We start from the raw sequence: 19,765 nt of genomic DNA on the forward strand, positions 1-19,765 counted from the left end.
GCTGTCGATAAATACATGGTCATACACTATTTTAACTGAGGAGCCATTATTGCGGAAAGTGTAGGTCGCGTCCCATAACTTCTTGCGGATAGATCGCACTCTAAAAGAGTAATCTTCTGAAATGCTGAAATCGGAGCCTTTAAGATGTTTGGCTTTCTTCAAGAGAGCCATCTTGTCGTTAAAATTTAGGAGTTTCATTATGATCGGACGCGCCAGCCTTTCACGCGGTTTGCCTAATCTATGTATGCGCTCTACGCGTGGCATTTCCATTTTCATTTTCTGCGTGACGAGTACAGACACACTAGACAGTATAGATTCGCCATTCTCGCCGGCGTCCTCTGGAAACCCGCGTAAGATAATATTATTTCGCCTGGATTGATTTTCGAGCTCGTCTATTTTGAGGCTGAGCTGTGCAAGTGTTTTACTCGCCGAGGCACCTTCAGCGCGTAAGGCTTCGCACGCAGATTTCCCCTCGCAGACAGCTGTCACAGACTCGAGTGCCGCCACCCGTGATTCCAGCGCATCGAATCTTGCGTTGAATTGTGTTTTTATGTTTGCTATATCGCTAGCGATCTGATTTTGGCTTGTGAGTATCTGAGAAAGCATAGATAAAACGGTAGTATTTTCGGGCTCGTTTTGTGTAGCATGGGCTGACGGAGTAGGCAGTGTTACCGCCTCCGAAGATGTATTTGAAGTTGTCCTAGATCGCGTTGCGGGGCCGTCTGAGTCTTTGAGAAGTTTATTTTTAGAACCAGGGCCAGGATTTAGTTCGACGTCACCACTAAGAATCAGGCGGCAAACATTATACAACGCATGCGAATATAGCGACACAACACCAGGTGGGCAAATGAGCAGCAGCAAGAAACGATCGTCAGATCTCAAGCAGTATGCATGGTTTAGGTAACGTACCTGTGCAAAGAAGACGAAAGGATTGAGCATGGTGCTCGAGCTGCTGCCGCATTGCCCACTGGTGAAGCACAGTGCAGCCAGAACTTTTATACCCGCAGTGGAAGACGTCACATGCCAGTGACGCTCGGTGACTGGGTGATCAGTAGTGACGTTCTTGCTTTGGTGGGCGCGCAAACTGTCAGCTGAAGTGCTGCCGAATCCAACAATGCTATCAAGCACGGGTAGCGCATGATAGCTTAAGAGCACGCCGTCGGTGAGGTGCGCACGCAGTTTCGGAGCGTCTGTCGATGCCGTAGCAGTAGATCGCGTCGTTTCCAGCGTGGTGACATTGTGCAACCATGGTCCGGGCAGGCAGCAGGCAATCTGTGCAAAGAAGACGAAAGGATTGAGCATGGTGCTCGAGCTGCTGCCGCATTGCCCAATTGTTATTCAAGGTATTTTATTACTCGATAGTCAATTCTATTTTTCGATTTTATTTAGCAGCTTATTTAGGCACCGCGGTATCAGAATTGATTTGATAGATGTAAGACGTGAGCCAGCAAAGTCACAGGGTGGGAAAGTGGGGGGAAAGTGTTGACCATGTGAACACCAGGCAACTTATGGTCATTGCTTATGCTTGCGCACTTCCCTAAAGTCCCGAAGAAAGTTGGCCAGTAAATACAAGGTTGCTTCGGTATTGGCGTCGCGTCAGAAACTAGGAACAAATTGCGCTTGAGTTTCATGAAACGACCGTGTCAGTTGTTCTGAGCGAGCCACACGTAATGTGAAACATAAAATGAAGTTTCTGCCTCGTCAGTGCGGGTTGGTATACCACTTTGCCACCAGATATAAACAGCTATACGTTGGTCAATATGCAAAGTGCGTCATCATCACTGCTTACAGAAAGGCGCTTCTTATTTATTCCCATTTGGCAAACCATTGCAAGAGCTGTGGCTTCGCTCCTGTCTTTTGCGAGCCTTGAGTTATCTTTCATCATACATACCAGGGGCCTCGTGTTGTGCAAAAAGCATAGTAGATCACACAGCGCAAACGTTCCTGTATTAAGCATACTTTCAGTGTGCTATTATTATAAAAACGTAGGCATGCAATATCTTCGCGAAGAATTATTGCAAAAACAAACACCACTCTGATGCGGCGCGCCTTCCTTCTCCAATCAGTTAGCAGAACGTGTAGCAGTTTCTCGTTTTTTAACGTTGCGTAATTGCCCCAGTCGCAGCATATGTTAGCTCTAAAGCACGTTATTCATCTGTTAAAAGAAACAGTTTATATTTAGCGGCTGACCTGCATCGTTGTCTCCTCGAGCGTTTACGTTTATGGCGGCTAAGACTTGATCGAGGGGTTTATAGACTGTTAGTGCAGCGGTATATCACATTAGACTGACCGTCTGTATAGGGTTCTTTGTCCTCTATTTACTAATAAATTCCACACATTTCTTAGTGAACTTGGACAACACTAAGCACATCTATCTATCTATCTATCTATCTATCTATCTATCTATCTATCTATCTATCTATCTATATATTTTTGTATCTATCTATCTATCTATCTATCTATCTATCTATCTATCTATCTATCTGTCTGTCTGTCTGTCTGTCTGTCTGTGTCTATCTATCTATCTATCTATCTATCTATCTATCTATCTGTCTGTCTGTCTGTCTGTCTGTCTGTCTGTGTCTATCTATCTATCTATCTATCTATCTATCTATATATATATGATTTTGGGCTCTTCGTAACGTATGCAAATATATTTATTAGAATTTATACGAGAATCGGTTTGGCATACCATGGCAGTATGACGAGCATAAATAACCTGTCATATTTGAAACTCATATCGTGTCATGAACCGTGTGGTTTACACGCCATGGCTGTGGTGCTCCTGAGGCCACATTCTTCAAGTGATATATCAAAAAACAGTGATAATGAGACGTTTCTGCATGGCCAACATAACTAAAAGGTCGTAATATCAAAATGGTGTTGTAGGTGTCATGTACAAGATTATTTATGTTCAACGCACATGGTGAGCTCACGGCCGTCTAGCTTGAGTGGTATACGCCTGATTTCATTTTGCGTGACATGACTGTATGAAGATTTAGGTGGCAAGGGGTAGTATAAAAATCACGACATATCATGTACACCATTACTGGCATGCCGCACTCATGGCAACTGAACGATTAGGGGCAGGACGCGGCAGGACATGTACATCTTGGGGTGCATGTCATGTGAAATGTCATATACATGCAACGCTCGTGGAGCGTTTGCGTCGCCTTTTCTAGCTCTTTATAAATCAAAATAGGTAATGTGTGGCATATTTCTAGCATACATGACAGGCGGTAACATAAAAATCGTTACATGCAGGTCTTGTACAATCCTATTTGTTCACAATTCTCATTGGGTGCTCGCAGCCATTTCGCTAGCTTGATGAACACGTAGTAGTGTTTGACGTGACTTCATGACAATCGTAACTGAGAGGTGCTAGCATGTAAATCACGACATTCATGTTATGGTGAAGCGTGACTTGCTCCTAATTAGCTGCATGCTTTATATTATTTCCATTACATCGATTCTTCTTTTTTATCTTCCGAACTGCCCCATCTTTTTTGTCTTGATAGAGAGGAACGCATATTTTTGTGATATAATGGAGCTGCCTGCATTTCTTTTTATCTTGTTTCATTTGTCTTCTTCCCAACTTTCGGCTGGCATTCGGACGAGGGGCTGAAATATTTTCTGTCCCCAGCAACGTTGCTGCATTGACCTTGGTGCCTTATAATATATGTCAGTAAATGAACGCGATAACCTATAGGGCGTATTCGTGCAGTTTCGCGTATAAGTCTCTACGTACTGGCTGAATTTTACAGCTGTTACTGGAATGTATTTGTTATTCTTTGTTGGACCATTCTAAGCACAACTCAGAATAACGAACGGTCAATGCGACAGATAGCGCAGCTAACAGAGAGCACTGTAGACGTACTTCTTTAAACTCTTGTGAAAATTTTCATGAAAAGAGCTTATGCGAGATGATCTCATGCAGAACTAAACCAAAGGATGAGATAAAGCATCAAGTCACACGTTAACAACAGCGACACAGTTGCATTCATTACAATATTTTCGTGCTACTCATGCACCGTAGTAGATTTCAATTGCAAAAACCCTCGTAAATGTAGCAACAACTGCGTCTTCTACTGCGCATCGGCTTCAGACTGATATATTATTAATCGGGAGGGTAGGAATAATTTCCATTGGAAATACGCATTGGGAACGCACATCTGGCTGAGGGAAAAGGCAGACATCTGTTTTTTTTTCTTTACAATGAGCAGTCTGCGTAATAATGAGGGGCAGATATGTTACAGCCCAGCAGGTTAAAGCACTCCCTGTTAAGCACTCCCTCTGATCCAAGGTGGTAAAGCGCACAATGGATACTGCGGCCACATTGAAAATGCGAGTTTTTGAAATCATGGAAGTACAGCAAGTATTTCGAAAGATAGAATTTTGTCATTAGTGAACAAAAATATTACATCAGAAAACATTTACTTGTTGCATCGGTTCCCGAGAAAGCCAGCCAATTTCAACACCAATACGTATATTACGAATATTCTAGAAAAGTTGGTCTTTTCTGTTTTTTTATTCGCGTAAAAGTCGGCATGGCTCTTCTCATACCCCAAGAGAATTGACTGATAGGCTTCAGCTTTTTTTTTTTACGTTTGCAGTGAGCTAGTACAGCGCAGAAAAAGGACGGAGCTAAACTATAAGGAAACAGACGAGGACGAAGGTGCCGTTCTTATACTCTTCTGGTTCTGTTCATTGGGGGTCCAATGTACATTCCGCATTTAGGATATCTCGTGATGATGTGCTTCAATTTTATAACAATACCCATGCAGCCACCTGCGAAAAACAAAAAAAGTAGCAAATGCAGCAATAATGAAGCACCTAATTACGCACTCGTAAGTAACTTCATTTTTCTTAGGCTGAAATTTCTTAGCCAGTATAAAAAATACTATCACATTGATTGAAGATTCTTTTGTTTTTCCTTTGAACCAAAACTGTCGAAAGGTATAATAATACATTTGCTTTATGCGTAAGTATCCAACTGCCGCTCAGGACTTTTAGGAGGCATGATGAGTAGTTGACCATCGCGAGAACCTGTCTGGTATTCATAGCTTTACCTGCGAAGTAAAACGTTATATCCACAGGCGAACGAAGTTCTAGAAAGATGACATGGTTGGTAGTTGGTTACGAAGTCGACATTTATTATCAATTTCAAACAGAAAAGAAACAGAAGCGACGAGGATTGTTCATTTCACACCCTTTGTAAAATCAAAATAAGTATCTACGCAAAACAAGATGCAGAAACTGAGAAAAAAGTGGGATTGGTGTACTTAGCCTGCTCTTCCCACTCATTTCTTCGCACCCTCTGGCCCAAATATACTATACAATGCACCAGAACACAGCAAGCTCAGTGCTTGTTGTCAAATTGAAAAGCGCGTCGCGCCATCTGTTGCAAGCGTGGTGAAGCAACACCCTGCACTGCCACGCGAATAGGCCCTCAGCAAGTCAAACGCGAAACTTTACAGCTTGAGTCCGGCTGTAAGCATGTTTCGCGGCGCTCTTCCTTTCCTGGAATTTTGTGCTTATTTTGTTTCAAACGTCGAGGAACCCTTCCCCGACCGTTCGGAATGTAAGCTGCATGTTCATTCCAGACCGCGCAAGAGACTTCATTCGGTACGCACTATTATGATTTTCCCCGCCGCGGTGGTTCGTCTCTTGGCTAAGGTACTCAGTTGCTAACCCGAAGGTAGCGGTATAGAATCGCGGCGGCGGCTGCATTACCGATGAAGGCGAAAATAATGTAGGCCCACGTGGTCATATTTGGGTGCAGGGTAAAGAACTCCAGGTGGTCGAAATTTCCCAAGTCCTTCACTACGGCGTCTCTCATAATATTATCGTGGTTTTAGGACGTTAAATCCCACAAATCATACTATTGCAATTTGAAGAAACGTGAACAGCGGAAAGCATTGCTTGTGATACGGTCAAACTGCGGCGTGCCTTGGCTATGGCAGGACAGAATTCATGCTGTAAGCCGGCGTAATGGAAGCGCTAGAATCTCGCTCCAAGTTGTTCTCGTGCAACGCATGTTGTATCATTTGCCAGTCATGCCAGGCACTCGGAACACACACGCGGTGCGAAAGGGCTAGCCAGAACAAGATTTTAAAATGCCACACTGACGCCGGCCGAAAGCACAGATTCGACTAGTGACAGTCAAGGCATGTCACAGCTTGACTGAGTCGAAAGCTATGCCTACCCGCTGTTCAGGTCTCTTTGCATCGCCAATGTACGATAGTACGCCGTTACGATTGTACTAAACGTGCGCGGTGGGTGACTCCACGCGTGAGTCGTAATGTATCCTATTGGAAAGGGGCCTGAAAAAGAGCACGGCAATGATTTGTTCCAGAAACTAGGAACAAATTGCGCTTGAGTTTCATGAAACGACCGTGTCAGTTGTTCTGAGCGAGCCACACGTAATGTGAAACATAAAATGAAGTTTCTGCCTCGTGAGTGCGGGTTGGTATACCACTTTGCCACCAGATATAAACAGCTATACGTTGGTCAATATGCAAAGTGCGTCATCATCACTGCGCACAGAAAGGCGCTTCTTATTTATTCCCATTTGGCAAAGCATTGCAAGAGCTGTGGCTTCGCTCCTGTCTTTTGCGAGCCTTGAGTTATCTTTCATCATACATACCAGGGGCCTCGTGTTGTGCAAAAAGCATAGTAGATCACACAGCGCAAACGTTCCTGTATTAAGCATACTTTCAGTGTGCTATTATTATAAAAACGTAGGCATGCAATATCTTCGCGAAGAATTATTGCAAAAACAAACACCACTCTGATGCGGCGCGCCTTCCTTCTCCAATCAGTTAGCCGAACGTGTAGCAGTTTCTCGTTTTTTAACGTTGCGTAATTGCCCCAGTCGCAGCATATGTTAGCTCTGAAGCACGTTATTCATCTGTTAAAAGAAACAGTTTATATTTAGCGGCTGACCTGCATCGTTGTCTCCTCGAGCGTTTACGTTTATGGCGGCTAAGACTTGATCGAGGGGTTTATAGACTGTTAGTGCAGCGGTATATCACATTAGACTGACCGTCTGTATAGGGTTCTTTGTCCTCTATTTACTAATAAATTCCACACATTTCTTAGTGAACTTGGACAACACTAAGCACATCTATCTATCTATCTATCTATCTATCTATCTATCTATCTATCTATCTATCTATCTATCTATCTATCTATCTATCTATCTATATATTTTTGTATCTATCTATCTATCTATCTATCTATCTATCTATCTATCTATCTATCTATCTATCTATCTATCTATCTATCTATCTATCTATCTATCTATCTATCTGTCTGTCTGTCTGTCTGTCTGTCTGTCTGTCTGTCTGTCTGTCTGTCTGTCTGTCTGTCTGTCTGTCTGTGTCTATCTATCTATCTATCTATCTATCTATCTGTCTGTCTGTCTGTCTGTCTGTCTGTCTGTCTGTGTCTGTCTATCTATCTATCTATCTATCTATCTATCTATCTATCTATCTATCTATCTATCTATCTATCTATCTATCTATATATGATTTTGGGCTCTTCGTAACGTATGCAAATATATTTATTAGAATTTATACGAGAATCGGTTTGGCATACCATGGCAGTATGACGAGCATAAATAACCTGTCATATTTGAAACTCATATCGTGTCATGAACCGTGTGGTTTACACGCCATGGCTGTGGTGCTCCTGAGGCCACATTCTTCAAGTGATATATCAAAAAACAGTGATAATGAGACGTTTCTGCATGGCCAACATAACTAAAAGGTCGTAATATCAAAATGGTGTTGTAGGTGTCATGTACAAGATTATTTATGTTCAACGCACATGGTGAGCTCACGGCCGTCTAGCTTGAGTGGTATACGCCTGATTTCATTTTGCGTGACTTGACTGTATGAAGATTTAAGTGGCAAGGGGTAATATAAAAATCACGACATATCATGTACACCATTACTGGCATGCCGCACTCATGGCAACTGAACGATTAGGGGCAGGACGCGGCAGGACATGTACATCTTGGGGTGCATGTCATGTGAAATGTCATATACATGCAACGCTCGTGGAGCGTTTGCGTCGCCTTTTCTAGCTCTTTATAAATCAAAATAGGTAATGTGTGGCATATTTCTAGCATACATGACAGGCGGTAACATAAAAATCGTTACATGCAGGTCTTGTACAATCCTATTTGTTCACAATTCTCATTGGGTGCTCGCAGCCATTTCGCTAGCTTGATGAACACGTAGTAGTGTTTGACGTGACTTCATGACAATCGTAACTGAGAGGTGCTAGCATGTAAATCACGACATTCATGCTATGGTGAAGCGCGACTTGCTCCTAATTAGCTGCATTCTTTATATTATTTCCATTACATCGATTCCTCTTTTTTATCTTCCGAACTGCCCCATCTTTTTTGTCTTGATAGAGAGGAACGCATATTTTTGTGATATAATGGAGCTGCCTGCATTTCTTTTTATCTTGTTTCATTTGTCTTCTTCCCAACTTTCGGCTGGCATTCGGATGAGGGGCTGAAATATTTTCTGTCCCCAGCAACGTTGCTGCATTGACCTTGGTGCCTTATAATATATGTCAGTAAATGAACGCGATAACCTATAGGGCGTATTCGTGCAGTTTCGCGTGTAAGTCTCTACGTACTGGCTGAATTTTACAGCTGTTACTGGAATGTATTTGTTGTTCTTTGTTGGACCATTCTAAGCACAACTCAGAATAATGAACGGTCAATGCGACAGATAGCGCAGCTAACAGAGAGCACTGCAGACGTACTTATTTAAACTCTTGTGAAAATTTTCATGAAAAGAGCTTATGCGAGATGATCTCATGCAGAACTAAACCAAAGGATGAGATAAAGCATCAAGTCACACGTTAAGAACAGCGACACAGTTGCAATCATCACAATATTTTTGTGCTACTCATGCACCGAAGTAGATTTCAATTGCAAAAACCCTCGTAAATGTAGCAACAACTGCGTCTTCTACTGCGCATCGGCTTCAGACTGATATATTATTAATCGGGAGGGTAGGAATAATTTCCATTGGAAATACGCATTGGGAACGCAAATCTGGCTGAGGGAAAAGGCAGACATCTGTTTTTTTTTTCTTTACAATGAGCAGTCTGCGTAATAATGGGGGGCAGATATGTTACAGCCCAGCAGGTTAAAGCACTCCCTGTTAAGCACTCCCTGTGATCCAAGGTGGTAAAGCGCACAATGAATACTGCGGCCACATTGAAAATGCGAGTTTTTGAAATCATGGAAGTACAGCAAGTATTTCGAAAGATAGAATTTTGTCATTAGTGAACAAAATTATGACATCAGAAAACATTTACTCGTTGCATCGGTTCCCGAGAAAGCCAGCCAATTTCAACACCAATACGTATATTACGAATATTCTAGAAAAGTTGGTCTTTTCTGTTTTTTTATTCGCGTAAAAGTCGGCATGGCTCTTCTCATACCCCAAGAGAATTGACTGCTAGGCTTCAGCTTTTTTTTTACGTTTGCAGTGAGCTAGTACAGCGCAGAAAAAGGACGGAGCTAAGCTATAAGGAAACAGACGAGGACGAAGGTGCCGTTCTTATACTCTTCTGGTTCTGTTCATTGGGGGTCCAATGTACATTCCGCATTTAGGATATCTCGTGATGATGTGCTTCAATTTTATAACAATACCCATGCAGCCACCTGCGAAAAACAAAAAAAGTTGCAAATGCAGCAATAATGAAGCACCTAATTACGCACTCGTAAGTAACTTCATTTTTCTTAGGCTGAAATTTCTTAGCCAGTATAAAAAATACTATCACATTGTTTGAAGATTCTTTTGTTTTTCCTTTGAACCAAAACTGTCGAAAGGTATAATAATACATTTGCTTTATGCGTAAGTATCCAACTGCCGCTCAGGACTTTTAGGAGGCATGATGAGTAGTTGACCATCGCGAGAACCTGTCTGGTATTCATAGCTTTACCTGCGAAGTAAAACGTTATATCCACAGGCGAACGAAGTTCTAGAAAGATGACATGGTTGGTAATTGGTTACGAAGTCGACATTTATTATCAATTTCAAACAGAAAAGAAACAGAAGCGACGAGGATTGTTCATTTCACACCCTTTGTAAAATCAAAATAAGTATCTACGCAAAACAAGATGCAGAAACTGAGAAAAAAGTGGGATTGGTGTACTTAGCCTGCTCTTCCCACTCATTTTTTCGCACCCTCTGGCCCAAATATGCTATACAATGCACCAGAACACAGCAAGCTCAGTGCTTGTTGTCAAATTGAAAAGCGCGTCGCGCCATCTGTTGCAAGCGTGGTGAAGCAACACCCTGCACTGCCACGCGAGTAGGCCCTCAGCAAGTCAAACGCGAAACTTTACAGCTTGAGTCCGGCTGTAAGCATGTTTCGCGGCGCTCTTCCTTTCCTGGAATGTTGTGCTTATTTTGTTTCAAACGTCGAGGAACCCTTCCCCGACCGTTCGAAATGGAAGCTGCATGTTCATTCCAGACCGCGCAAGAGACTTCATTCGGTACGCACTATTATGATTTTCCCCGCCGCGGTGGTTCGTCTCTTGGCTAAGGTACTCAGTTGCTAACCCGAAGGTAGCGGTATAGAATCGCGGCGGCGGCGGCTGCATTACCGATGAAGGCGAAAATAATGTAGGCCCACGTGGTCATATTTGGGTGCAGGGTAAAGAACTCCAGGTGGTCGAAATTTCCCGAGTCCTTCACTACGGCGTCTCTCATAATATTATCGTGGTTTTAGGACGTTAAATCCCACAAATCATACTATTGCAATTTGAAGAAACGTGAACAGCGGAAAGCATTGCTTGTGATACGGTCAAACTGCGGCGTGCCTTGGCTATGGCAGGACAGAATTCTTGCTGTAAGCCGGCGTAATGGAAGCGCTAGAATCTCGCTCCAAGTTGCTCTCGTGCAACGCATGTTGTATCATTTGCCAGTCATGCCAGGCACTCGGAACACACACGCGGTGCGAAAGGGCTAGCCAGAACAAGATTTTAAAATGCCACACTGACGCCGGCCGAAAGCACAGATTCGACTAGTGACAGTCAAGGCATGTCACAGCTTGACTGAGTCGAAAGCTATGCCTACCCGCTGTTCAGGTCTCTTTGCATCGCCAATGTACGATAGTACGCCGTTACGATTGTACTAAACGTGCGCGGTGGGTGACTCCACGCGTGAGTCGTAATGTATCCTATTGGAAAGGGGCCTGAAAAAGAGCGCGGCAATGATTTGGTGCAGCATACTACAAACAGAGTGCACGCAAATTGTTGCTGTAAAGCGGAACAGCTGGCATCACGCCTAAATAGAAGCAATAATATATTTATTTGTACACTTTAACTGAGTTCGTAGTTTTCCTTGCCAATCGGATTTTAATAATTTGCGGCATAGCTCGGCGTTTTTCGTTGTGGATGGAAATCTGTGCAGTAAGAGACGACTGCACTGGCACAATTGCCGCATCGTGTTGTGACCATCACCGACAGGGCTGAGTAATATCTTACTCTCACACTGATTGTTTTCGCATATGCAGATGGCGCAATGGTGCCTAGACGGCTTCGTGGAAATGCGGTAGTTGGCGTCGCGCTTGGATACACGCAGTAAGTCTGCTTGCTCGTGATATTTACTAGGCTGATGGTTTTTGCTGTTCACAGCATTTATATGTTGGCGACGAAGCTCGGCGTTTTTCGTTGCGGATGGAAATCCGTGAAAGGTCAAAACACCACACCGGCCTGATTCCCGCTATGCGCTGTGAACTTCATTCACAGGCAGTGCTCAGTAATCTCTTCCTCCCGCGTTGGTTGTTGCTTCCGAAGACGCCACAGTGGTATTCATATAAGCGGTGCAGCGTGGAACAGATGCTTTTTCGTAGCACTTCCAGATTCCCATTAACAAATTTTTCGCTCACAGAACATCAAATAACTGCTTTATTCACTTTCTCCGGACGTATGGCTATCGTCGTTCCACGACATTTACAGTGAAACATACAGGTACAGGGCGAGTTTTTTTTTAATTTTTCTATTTGAGATCACTACCTCCCCCCCCCCCCTCCACCAGAGTATATGGCGTTCCTGAACTGGATGGATCAAGTACCGGAGAGGCAGGTGACGTGCCGCAAAAGAGATGACAAGCAGATGAAGTTACAAGGATGCCTACCTTAATTTATTACTAATGAATATATTACACTAAATGTATAAGGTTCTGATTTAGTTGCTTTCAAGGCACACCCCACGCTTTCTGTGATGGAAATTATATCCGATTTCGTTTGGGGGAAACCGCGCTTAAGGAAATGATAGTTGAAGTCAAGAAGAAACTGACATGGGCTGGGCATGTAGTGCGTAGGCAGTATAACAGCTAGTCATTAAGGCTAACTGACTGGATTTCTAGAGAGGATGAGCGGGTTAGGGGGAGACAGACAGTTAGGTGGGCTGATGAGGTTAGGAAGTAAGCGGGTATAAAGTGGCAGCAGCAAGCACAGGACCGACGTAACTGGCGAAACATTAGAGATGCCGAAATATTAGAGCGGACATAGTCAGGCTGTTGAAGATGATGCGCACTTTGTTTAAGCGGTGGCTGATGAGGATGAAGCATTGCGGCTGAGCACATTGTTGTGGATCGATATGATTCAGCGACCTACTGCTCAAGCAGTTGAAAGTATGTGAAGCCTGGTTACAGATTTCGCACTGTGCCATACTTGTTCTCACTTCACTCTTTGGCTACGTTTTTTTTTAGAAATGGTAATGTGGTTCATTTCACAGAATATGCCAGTATATGGTGCTTTACAACGAGCTTTCTATCGCCACCATGGCCATGCGGTAGAATACTGGGCTGCTACGGGGAGAAGCAATGTTCTAACCCTGTTTAATTGTACGTGCCTTTTGTTATATTTTTTATTTTTTATTTTGAGCAGAAGCGTTCACGTACACCGGCGGTGGCGGCCGCGGTGGCAGAAACTATGACGGCATAAATAGGTCTTCTTGCGATCTCATACAGCAATCGCTATAAAAGTGATAAGGAGAGATATATATGGGTGTGATATAACAAAAGACATTCAGGTTCAGCCGAAAATCCACTGATATTTAGATAGCGGTAACAGAAATAAAGACGGGTGAGCACGGTGTCTTCATCGGTCCTTATTTCTTAAGAGTGTGAATACTTCATTGCTTTTTTTTCCCTCACACTTACCTTACTTTCGCCTGCGAACAATGCAGCACCTTGCTTTTTCACAGGTGTCTTATATAAGCTTCTTTGTTATCGAGGAACCAGACTCTCTACATCTACTGCAGCTTATTTCTATATAATTACCTAGAGACATCCTACTGTCACCAAGACTGATGATCGAGCACTGCTAGCGTCGGTTCAGCCAAAGGAGAACTCGTCGAACGAGGTCTGGGCGCGAGGCGTCCAGGTTGAAAGAAGTAGAACGCACGTCCTCGCCTCAAAGAGATTCATACATCTGGTGTAACTAGTTCACCAACATACCGCGAATCAAGCCTAGGTTGCACATAGCCGTAAAAACAACGCACTATTGTCTCTAATACGCTCGAGGTTGCGGCTGGGGTTACGTGCGATACGGCAATTCACAATATCTGATGGGTGGGCTGCAGGCATACGATATCTTGATCTCCACCAATAAACAGGTATAGGAATACGTCCACGGCATTGGTTACGTGACTCGTGAAATACGTCAGTAGTTGGCGTTAAATGCCTGCATTTCTTCCGGAAACCTTGCAACCGCCTACTGCAAGTAAAGATTTCAAGTGTCCACTGCGCCAAAGGTTTCCCTTTTCCAAATCTTCAAAAAATACACTGCTTGTCCATGAGGCGACGCTAAAACCAACGGAAGTTTTCAGTTTGCTAATCTTTCAGACTTTTTACTGGTTTCGAATCTCTGCATGCCGTACTTCCGTGGGAGAGCTTTCTGCGCTGCAAGGGGGGCCCACACGCCGACGCTGTGCCCTCGCAGTGTAAACCAGACAGGCGACTAGAGTTAACGCAGCTGCATTGTATCGTGGTGCCTTGCCACGTACTGTTATGCAGACACTGGGATCATCAGAAGTGGATAGTTGCTGCGACAAACGAATTGAGCTCGCAGCTCCATCCTCACAGCTTTAAAAATTGAAAACAAGCATCCCTTGCTTAGAACAGAGGCGGCAGCGCCGCCAATTGAAGCTTGCTAGGCTCACGGCACCAGAATACAACTGACAAAAGACCGCTCAGGCCCTACGCTGTGGTTAGTGGTTATTGCTATCGACTGCAAACCCGAAGCTCGCAGGACTAAATCCAGGCTGCGGCGGCTACATTTTCTATGAAGGCAAAACTGTTACAGGCCCGTTTACTTGGAGTTAGTGCACGTTAAAGAACACCAAGTGGTGACATTTGCGGAGCTCTCCACTGCGGCATCTCTTATAACCAATTCTTGATTTCTGCACGTTAAACTCAAGATAATATAAAAAATATCATTCAAAACTTTCACGCGCTCTCAGCGCGTTGAAATCCATCTATGTGCCATAAGACAGAGTGAATATTTTTTTGCGTGATGTTACTATTTTGATAAAGAGACTAAGCTTTTCGCGTTAACAGTAAAAACAATAAATATGAAGAGGAAACACAAAGAACTAGGACTCAGTACAGCAGAGTAAGGAAGAACTAAAAAACTACAATGAATAAGTAACCGGATTTTGAACGTGGTATGGTGCCGTGGTGATAGATGAAAGTAAAACAAAATACAAAAAAAGAGAACAGCCCCGAATCTCAAAGAGATTGCACCCAAAACAAATCAGTATCCAAAACAAGATTGCACTGCGTCGACGTACCCTACATGATGTCCATGTGGTGCCGGAACCCTGGTTTTTCTTAACAAAAAGCAGAAAGTCTCAAATCTGGTGATTCGGGTATTTCAGGCGAAAATTGCGTAGCCATGGCGAGATGAAACTTGTAGTGTAGTAGTAGTAGATGTCGTCGTGGTCGTATTAGTAGGTAGCCACCTGTTGTTTAGTCCTTGGAATGCCCGCTGAATGATGGCACTTCTTATTGATGAATATGTGATGGAAAGATGCCTAATGACGGTACTTGAACTGTTCACTAGATGGACGAACGTGCGGCCGCCTGGACAGATGCATGGATGAACAGACAGACAAGCAAACGGGTGGATGAACTGATGCGCGGACGGATAGATGAACGGATGGATAGTAGCACAAACGGGTGGATGCACGGATGGCTTGACGGACGTACAGACGGATGCCCGAATGTATCGACGCACATACGGATGCTCGAACGGACGAAAGCATAGACGGACGGAAGCAAGCATAGACGGACGGAAGCAAGCATAGACGAACGGAAGCAAGCACGAACGGACAGATGGACACTTCGCTCGACTCATCATCATTCAGTCCGTGGATAGACCCCTTGCAAAAACGATGGCAACACTGGGCAGCGGCGTCCATGGTAAAGGAAAAAACGACTACAAAAAGCATGCGTCCTCCGGGCTCCGTTCTTTTCTATTCCGCCTTCGTTATAGCAGCGGCGTCCAGCGCGTTTCTACGCTGAAGTTGTAGCTGCGGTCGCAGGAGCATTCTCTCGTCGACATGCTTTGGTAAAACTCAACTAGCCTGTCATCATTTAGAGGAAGAGGGCAAAAAAGATCACTTTCTCACCCGGTCGTGCCGAAAACAATCGCGTGGCACGCTGCTGCCATAACAAAGGCGGAATAGACAAGAACGTAGCACGGCAGACGCACGCCTTTTGTTGTCTTTTCTTTCTTTACCACGGGCGCCGCCGCCCAGTGTTGCCATAGTTTTAGCAAGGGGTCTATACGCTGTGATTTTTTTCCTACGTAAGATCACTACTCCCCTTCCCCCTCGCCAGAGCATACGGCGTTCCTGAACTGCAGGGAGCAAGTACCGGAGAAGTAGGTTATGTGGCAAAAAAAAGATGGCATGCAGATAACTTGACATCATTGCCTACCTAAATTTATCACTAACTCTGATTTGGGATATAATGCATAAGGCTCTGATTCAGTGGCTTTCAAGGCATGCTCCACTATTGCTGTGACGGAAATCGTTATCAAATTTTGTGCAATATTATCAGACCAAATGCTATGTCACCTACGGGGATCGTTTAAGATAGCCTGCAGGCGCACTTCCACAATTTCTTTTAGCGGTGAAGCTTCTTAAAGCAGCACCCGTTCGTCCCTCGTAGTCGTAGTCGTAGTGTGTAACCAGTGTTACATATTGACCTGCAAGCTGGTGCCGGTGGGAGATTTCTCATGTGCTTTGTTGAACAATAGAAAGTTTGCGGCGTGCGTGTTATCTAAAAGCCCTATACTCCTGTCTCTCATTCCCCATAACCAGCCATTGTCATGTATATTAAACACTATCTGACAAGAAAGGATTGCTACGTTAAACTCACTGGGTGCAACCTCTTTAGTTTTTGAAAGGTTTAGCGACCGTTGAGCCACAGTGCCATGAATACAATGAACTAGTATATATCACGAACTCAAGGAGGTTAAAGGTGGGAAGTAGATACGAAGCGCAAGCCGTAAGAACGTAAAAGCCGAATTTTCTTGTCTCTCATTTCCCATTAGCAGCCATTGGCATGTACATTGAGCACTATCTGACAGGAAAAGGTTGCTACGTTATACTCGCTGGGCGTAACCTCCTTGGTTTTAGAAAGGTTTAGTGAGTGTTGGGCCGCAGTGCCATGAATACAGTGAACTAGTATATACCATGAACTCGAGGTGGCTAAAGGTGGAAAGTAGACCCGAAGTGCAAGCCGTAACAAAGTTTGCGTGTGCCACCTCTAGTTTACTCCATGGAATGTCCGCTGGATGGCGGTGCTTTTATATGGGAAATATATGATGAAAAGATGCGAAATGGTGGTACTTGGAGTGTTGAATACATGGACGAACGGACACACAGACAGATGCATGGATGGACGCCTGAACGGACGTAGGGGCGGATGCATGGACGAATGCTGGGAAGGACGCACGAAGAGACGCACAAACGGATGGGCGGATGGATGCATGGATGGTCACACAGACGGACGCATGGACGGACAGAAGCAAAAACGAATGAAAGAACGAATGCTTCGCCCCACTCTCCATCATTCACTCCATGGATATCCTGCCATTTCTTTTCTTCTCCTTCTTTGATATCTCGGGCTCACCGTCAACACTTTTTTGTAGATAAAGGTTACTATACTCCGCTTCAAAGATTAGGTGGGATGCTGGGAAGGCTGTGCAAGAAGTTCAGTCAGCAAGGTGTCTGACTACGCACGTCTCGTGCTTGGCTTTCATCGTTGTAAAGGCTCGTGCGACACAAGCACTAACGCGCTCAGACAACGCCACAAAATTCGAAGAATAAAACATCAACAGGTCAGAACAACAAGACGCTAAGTGACCCAGAACAACTTATAAACGGCCGCATAACGGGGCGTTTTTATCTCCGGCTACCAAAACATAATTAGGTAATACTAAAAAAATAAAATAGAAGCATGCCTCAAATGGAAAGACCACCGGACTATTTTTGTGTGAACGCATTCATCGTAAGAAGTCTTGCTAGCATCCACAGCATTGCACCTGATGTATGAAATCAAGTATAGGGACTCAATTCTGTCAAGGGCGTCAGGACTTCACTTTCGATTAATGTTAAAGGCAACGCTTTTCTTTCATTCTATGAACGATAATAATAAAGATGAAATAACTTTTAGGCACTCCCAACTTATGCTCGATTACGCAACATTTACGTGAAATCCCCACCAGACTGCGGCGCATTTATTCGACTTCCCCGTGTGAAAAGATGCAGGTGGCATTTTTTCCCGTTTCGGTGAATTTTCAGCAATCACTTTGCGTGAAAAAGAACAAGGAAATGTTTGCTATATTGCAGAAAATTTAGGAAATTGTTAAATTCACCAACGAGGGCCGATTTCTTGCACTGAAAGTGCGCCTTCGCCTGCTGCGATAACTACACGCGCATGCAGATCACAAGCCTAACCCTTAAGATTGCGTTGATATTATGAAGAAGCATCTGCTATTTACCTGCTGGTGGGGACTCAGAGCACTGCATTTATGATTTACTTCCAATGCACGAATCAACAATATCATACCGCTATTGCAGAGGACCAGAGGATCTATTCTTGATATCCATAGTCTCAACCACATTACTCACTTGCATTCACAAATGTGTGTGTGTGTGTGAAGATACGCACGCATATTTAAATTAATGTGAAGAGAATTATGGTAGGAATTCTGTCTGCATATGTAAGGACAAATTCTAAAAATAAGAAATATTTAGGTTTCAAAATAGGAATTCTTGGGCGTATCACGAGCGTTACTGAATGAGAGAGCCGTATTCTGTAAGACGGCTTATTGCTCTGCCGTATAACCAGATCAATTGATGATTGTTATGTGGGGTTTATTGTTCTAAAACCACCATATGTTTATGAGAGACGCTGTGGCGGAGGGCTCCGGGAATTTTGACCACCTGGGGTTCTTCAACATGCGCCTAAATCTTAGCACACGGGCCTATACAACATGTGCGCCTCCATGCATCGCTAATGCAGCCGCCGCAGCCGAGATTCGATCCAGCGACCTGTGGGTCAGCAGCCGAGTACTTTAGCCACTAGACCACCACGGCGGGGCAGCAGATCTCTGACAGCTAATTTATATTGAGGAAACGAAGAAACGGTTGGTGAACGTTCATGGAGTTACTTCTGATGATGGAGTCAAAGTCCTAAGGTGCATAATATCTACGTGTACGTCGACGACAAGCATGAAGCCACTACGACGATATAGCGATGACTAGTATACCAGCGCTGTTCCCGTGTGGGTATTTTGTCCTCCTGCCCTGTACCTGTAGTACGGTCGACCAATCAACGTAGTCGTTGTCGTGCTCCCTTAACCCTGCCGGCGGGACGTGTATATATATATATATATATATATATAAATAAATAGATAAATATATATATATATATATATATATATATATATATATATATATGAAGGCCAGACTCTAGGCCGAAACGTCGATCTACTAGACTATATATATATATATATATATATATATATATATATATATATATATATATATATATATATATATATATATATATACATATTTTCACATATATAATTTGGTATCGCCTGACGTGAATAGATGACGGAGCGAAACGACATATCCAAACATGATAATCATGACCCGGAAGTCATGTACGGCATCATTTACCTCCACCTCGTAACGTTGTGCTGATCCTAAAGTGGCATATACATTTCTCATTCGTGCTTCGCATATCATCTATTCCCACTGCACGTTGGATCTGCCAATTTTTTTTTTGTGTGTCCGTATGCTTTTTTTTTCATTTTTCTCTCTTTGTCCAGTTTATTCTTTTTATTTCAGCTTTTGCTTTTCTGTTCTTTACTGAAGCCTTTCTTTGTCTCTATCGTTTTAGATCTTTTTTCCCTGCGACTATTGTTTTTAGTCATTCCCTCACCTTCTATCTTCGTTACTCTCTTTCTTTTTCTCTTTGGCTGCACTTAAACCTCCTTGGCTTCACTCAAAGATGTTTGGTTGCACTCTATCTCCTCCCTAGTCTTTCCTCTTTCTCATTCCCGCAAATTTCCCACTTTCCCTTGCCTTCTTGCTCTATTCTTCTATACAGAGCAAGGCTATGATTTACAAGCGTGTCGGGTTAGCCAAGGGGTTATAAACGGACGTTAGTTTTTGTGTGCCCGTGTCTCATCGCACTGC

The sequence above is a fragment of the Rhipicephalus microplus genome, chromosome 7 (assembly GCF_043290135.1).
Source record: "Rhipicephalus microplus isolate Deutch F79 chromosome 7, USDA_Rmic, whole genome shotgun sequence".
NCBI lineage: Eukaryota > Metazoa > Arthropoda > Arachnida > Ixodida > Ixodidae > Rhipicephalus > Rhipicephalus microplus.